Raw genomic sequence first — 6,156 nt, forward strand, 5'->3', positions numbered from 1 at the left:
GCCCTACATGACTTATCATATTAACATTTCAGCCAACGTGATGTTAGAAGAGTTAGAGTGCAGAGTGAGGAAACTTTTAGTAACTCTTTTAGACAATAAGAAAAGAAAGTCGTGATGCAAAGAGATCTCACATCCTGCCATGTCACATTTAATAAAACAGGCAAGGAACAGGTGCATATTCAGCCAGCAGAGCTCTTAGTTAACCAAATGTTTAACCACCTGTTTTGCTAATATGCCGCCTTAATTTGTCATTATTTTCTAATCTCCCAGTAGATATTGACAGTTAAAAATGTCATGTAGGCTCAAGCATTTTAATTCGGCTATGATTTTTCTTTTTGTCATTGTGTTATTGTATAAACATTTTTAATCAGGTTTGTTAAAAGCTCATACATATGATTTCGTTTTTTTTAGAATATAATACATCACTGAAGGTTAAACAGAAAAGAAAGTATTTAAAATGAGCACAGCAGTTAAATTAATTCACACTGATGAGGAAAATAATAACTTTTACTTCTAATACTTTAAGTACAGTTTACCAGTAATACAGTTTTATAAGTAGTTAAGTGTTTTGACAGCATGGTATGGCTACTTGTGCTAAAGGAATTGCTCTAAAAACTTTCTTCAGCAATCATCATTGTCAGTTAATGCTAAATATTTCAATGATGACTACAGATGGAAGTACTACAACACTGAGGTGTAAAGGTCATAACATGGTACCAAGAGGAAGTTAAATAATCCTGTGTATATTAATCAATATTAATCTATTTTTTTCTTCAAAAGAAAAATAAAATTTAAGTCCTACTGCAATATCCTCTTCCCATTTCAACTTCCCATTTCCTCTATGAACCACCACTGTGCAATACCAAATTCTATGTGCAATAACCCAACTGTATATACATATTATATTTGTCCATATGTATATAGTGATGCAGAACTGTGCCCCCCAAGCATGTTTGCACTGAGTTGGAGATGCTCTGTATCTGATTGTACAACTGTACAGTGACAATAAAGGCATTTTATTCTATTCTATTCTATTTAAACAGGAGAATGTAAAAAAAAAGTGTGCTCTCTATACAGTTGTAATGAATAGAGAAATTTTCAATGTTTATTCCTCTTACAATTACACTGTTATGATGTAAAAAGCCAACACTTGAAGTTCAATTAATCTAATATTCCATATCTTTATCTGTAATTGATTTAGTCGGCAGTGTTTTTGCTTAATTATTATGTCTGTCTATACAGCATCACTGTATAATCACTATACCTTCTAGGCTCAAAGGGCTTAGATAAATCTTGCCATTGAACTGCGCCCACTAAGGTCACCTTTGCATGTAATCTGCCTTTCTAAATCAGCCCCATAATTATGTGCAGAAATGAAATGAAAGCCACAAATTTGCCTTACACTTTCCTGTACACACAAAATGTACAACAGAGTAGGTGGTGATGGTGAAGCTGAATCACAATAGGAGATTACTTTGACGTTTTAATTATCTACTACAATTGTCCTTCCTTTAGCTTAAATTCACTCAGGTGGGTGGTTTAACAAACTCTGGATTTTGTTTCTCGGAAAGCTGCTTTGATCAGAAGAAATTCAGAAAGTCCTTCACAACGCCTGCTCCTGACAGCCAGATCAAAATAGCTTGACAGAAAGAGAAATACTCAAAGTACTTTATAGCAAACATCTACAACTCTCCAAGCCCATAAAATACATAGTAATTTTGATTCAGTAGTCAACTAACGGGAATATTTTGGCTCATGAATGAACCCTTATTTGAGTGTTACCTCCAGTTACTTTAGATCTCAGACATTTATAGTAAAGTAGTTGACAGTGTAAACAAAACCACGGGCTGTATATGAGCCCAAGCCCCTGAGGCTCAAACACATGGTGGCTCTAATAAGCAATATCGACTTTAACCCACTGTCTGAATACATTTACAGGCTGCCATTTTAGCTGGCTGCCTCTAATATACCTGTCCATCCTTATGAAGCTAATGCCTGGCTCTGTTCCAGCTCCAAAAAATGTCAACCCCTCCCTGCAAATGTTTACTTCCCTTATGAGCATCTGTTGGTCACAAGTCAAAAGGGATACTGCAGAAGCGCATGATGCCACCACAACAGCTGCCATGCTAAAGTGGAGACCAGAAGAAGTCAAAGTCGCAAAGGGACTGGCGTGCCCTCTACCTGACACTGACATCTCCAGAGTGGCTTTTCAGAGGTGTCTCAGCTACAGCAGCTGGCACAGTGACGGCATCATCCTGTGAACCAAAGTTCAGTACTGTAGCAGTTAACTTCACAGAGATGCCTAAAAAACATTGCAGTATAAGGGTGAAAGGTAGATTTCTCCTCCTGCTTTTTCATATGAGCAACAAACTGGAAAGTTAAGAAGGAATTTGAAGGATGGTACACTTAACACTTTTTCTTTTCAATTTAAATGTGGTTTAAAAAGGGATTTTTTTGTCAAATTTCACTTTTGTTGTTTTTATGTTTAAAAGTTGCAATAAGAGGCAAACACAGCTATGTTTTAAAAGAATATAGAGCCTAATTTATCTGAGAGATCTAAACTCTTAATGCTTTAAAGTTGTCACTGTCACAGCCATTTAGCTTTCATCACCACAACCACCATTATGAAATACTCTGTGCATGTTTACATTGTCACAATACTTACAAACTCAGTGCTGATACCCAGGAAAATACTAGAAAAAAGACAACAAAATAATTAATAATTTTTTTATAAAGTCATAAGAAAACTAGAGTATTGAAAGCGGAGGCATCTTGACAGGGTGTAAGGAGCCAGTTTAGCTCACTGGGATGAGCAGGCGACCACATGCCGTATAGCCGAGAGCCGCCAGAATAATAATATTATATATATGTATTATTATTTAATAATAATATCTTACCATGCAGATGATACTTTGTTGGTTCTCAACAAAGCAACTATAAGGTTTCTCTGCCTGCAGCACAGCAATCTCCACGTTTCATCTGACATCTTTCAAACAGTATTAGTCAGTCCGTTGCCTAGCTCAGCCTTGCCAGCATGGGTCATGAACGGATGGTCGTGTTTTGCTGCTGAGATTTCTAGATCCACCTGTTCATTAGTTAATTCAAGTGGACAGGTTTGGTCTCAGCATAGCAAACAGGCTGCTAGCCCGCAAACGACAGATGACAGGATTAGCACTAAAACTAGCTAACAGTGCTAAGAGACATCAGGTGACGTTCTCCACAGCTGGAAGGCTGATGATGTTAACTAGCAGGTTTTAATTAAAATCAACATAAATACTTGCTATTACTAAATAGGCGATAAACTACTTGTAATCTTTGGTTAAGTCACATTCTTGTTTTTCATGTTGTATGTTGTAACAACCCTTATTGTATTATAGCACCACTAGGGGGGGTTGCCCTACTATTGTAGTAGTTGTGGGAGTCTCCTAGTGGTGTGGGTGTGTGATTTTAGCGGCAGCCATTCCATACTGCTCGTGTTCTGTTCTCAGGAGAAACCTTACCGATGTAACGGGCTGGCGCCGGCGACTACCGGTCTCTGCGCATGTATGTACAGACCGAGTAGAGCCTGGAGACCTGGCTTATATGGTCTAATGGCGCTGACAATGAATAAAGGTCTGTTGTTTGATTTAACTGACTGGCTTCGAGTTATCAGGCTAACCTCCACACGACATGCCCGCTGGACCTGCTAGCCGCTCCTTCCTCACTGTTACAATGTCTTTAAAATCACTTTAATTTAACATGCATATGATTTCGCAGATACATCAATGTTATAATTTTGTGATGATATAACTGTGGAACTCCGAAAGAGCTGAACTGAAACTAAAGTGGAATTTAAATGCAGCTTGTCCTGTAGTTTAGGGAGTGTAGACCAAGAAAGCCTACATAATAACAAAACATGACAAAAAAAAATACCATGGATTGTGACCTGTTTGAAATCTGAAAAAATACATGTAGAAATATTATTTTTAGATATACTGACCTTCTCACTTGTTGTCATTCAAAGTTTGGTTAAATTGAGGCACTAAACTGAAATGCTTGGTTATGTTTAAGATCACAGTTTGTGTTAAAACAGACCCTGTTACAACAGCTGCATTAAAATGGCATTATTGAATAAACAGTCTCATTTAAAAAATGAATAGTTTGCACATGCAATTGCAAACATATTTTTTTAAATGGTGGTATGAGTTATTGGTATTGATAGAAAACTGGGAACAGGGCACATGCACACACAGTTCTAGGAAAAGCTTTAGTGAGGGATGTTAGCTTCTGACAATCATATAACTGGATCAACTGAATGATGACCGTGAATAAACCACGTGAGACATTGTGACTTTTTTTTCTCATATTGCCAAAGTACAGCTGTGACACAGGTAGTAGAGATGAATGTTCACTAATTGCTGGGTTAGCAGTTCGAGTCCCTGTACCGTGCCAAAGTGTCCTTGGGAAAGACAATAAACCTGAAGTTACTCCCTATAGTCAGAAAACACCTTGGATGCTCTTGGTATGTATGAGAAATGTATTGCAGAGCACTTTGCTGAACCTAACTAAGGTTAAAAAGCACTATAAGTGGACACCATTCATCTTTCTTTATTCTAACGTCTGTAGAGAAGCATTCATGTTTATCCAGCTGCTCCTTTTGACTTATCAAGACCATCTAGTCATAAAAACTGAGCAGTGACTTCTGCTAGAAAACAAGTCGGTCTCTTATGTTTAAAGTATCATCAAAATGACTAAGTTTTTAAATTGATGACTCCTAATATGTAAAATGATGACAGGCAAGCCTTTATCCTGTGGGCTAAGGCTAAATTGAGAAAGCTGGACAGAATAATACCAGTGATGTTAGAGCCAGGTCAGGGAGTAAGTAATTACATGGTGAGAGAATAATCTCATTATTTAAAAAATCCTAGTCACTGCAAATCCTCAGTCAGGTCTTTAAAAAAAAATAGAGAATTACTTGTTAAATGCTGCAAAAGGTTAAAAGGAAAAAAGATCAGAATGTAAGATTAGTGACAGTGATATAATGACAATAATAATTCAAAATTACAGTCTCTTTAATGCCTGGAAGGGCTGTCTGAGACTGGGAACAGATTATAGAAACATTAACTTCTTTCCAGAGGCAATTTATCTTGCAGCACAAGTTACGAACACGTTGTGATTAAGTCTGCAGTCGCATATACAATCAGTGCAGTCTGGGATGGCACAGAAGTAAATTGCCTCAACTCCATTCTGATATATATTCTGATATGGGCTAATTAAGGATACAGAGACAGATAGGATGTTCAGAGCCACAATAAATGTGCACCGTGGTAGAAACAGAAAAGATGGCTCTCTTCCTTGCAGCATCATCGTGTGCAGCTCTGTGTCATGACGCTGTGCTGTTTTGCTGAATATGTGGTGTATCTGTCTTTTATCAGCTACAGCGGGTCAGAAAGCGACTCCTCTAAGTCTAATTCAGCGTGAACTCTTAGTGACCACGTTTTCTTGAGAGATCCTGAATTCCTCCAACCTGCTACCGTCTCAGGACGTCGACACACTGTGTTGACCTTCTCGTTGTGTCACCTTGCTGATGTAAAGAGAATCAGAAATATAGACTTAAAGAAGCAAAACCTTGCTCTAATCCACAGAAGCACACCTCTTTTGAAGTCTAAGTTAGATTCTGAAGCAGTAGCAGATAAAGTGTTGTAATTAAAGTTACACTTTCTCTGTTCTGTGATTTGTTGCCAGGTCCGGTCACGTGTGCATGTTAATACATGTGAGTCCTTCACCTACAACTGTGGGTCCTTTCCATATTTATATAGAGGCAAGAATGAGAGTGAATGTAAATGAGAGTTAGCAGAGCAAAGTCCGGAGCAAGCCCCAACAAACCAGAGGAAGCATTGAATTTATGTGCGGTTTTATTTAAGCTCAGTGTGAGAGTCTATACTGCTGGGTCGTTGCTCTCTTCACTATTCATTGCATGCATCTGTGAGTGTGGGAGACAAAACACAAGGCAAAGCAAAGAGCAGAAAACAGCAGCGGAGACTTTCATCAGTTGGCATATTTTATATTACAGTCATTTAGTGTATTTTACCTGTACCTGTTGGTTGTTGCAAGGTTTTGGTGGGGTGGTTGTAAGGTTTCTGATTTTTAAATTGGACAACATTTCTGACTGTAAGT

This window comes from Perissodus microlepis, chromosome 10, assembly GCF_051167445.1.
Source record: "Perissodus microlepis isolate ML-2025 ecotype Zambia chromosome 10, ASM5116744v1, whole genome shotgun sequence".
NCBI lineage: Eukaryota > Metazoa > Chordata > Actinopteri > Cichliformes > Cichlidae > Perissodus > Perissodus microlepis.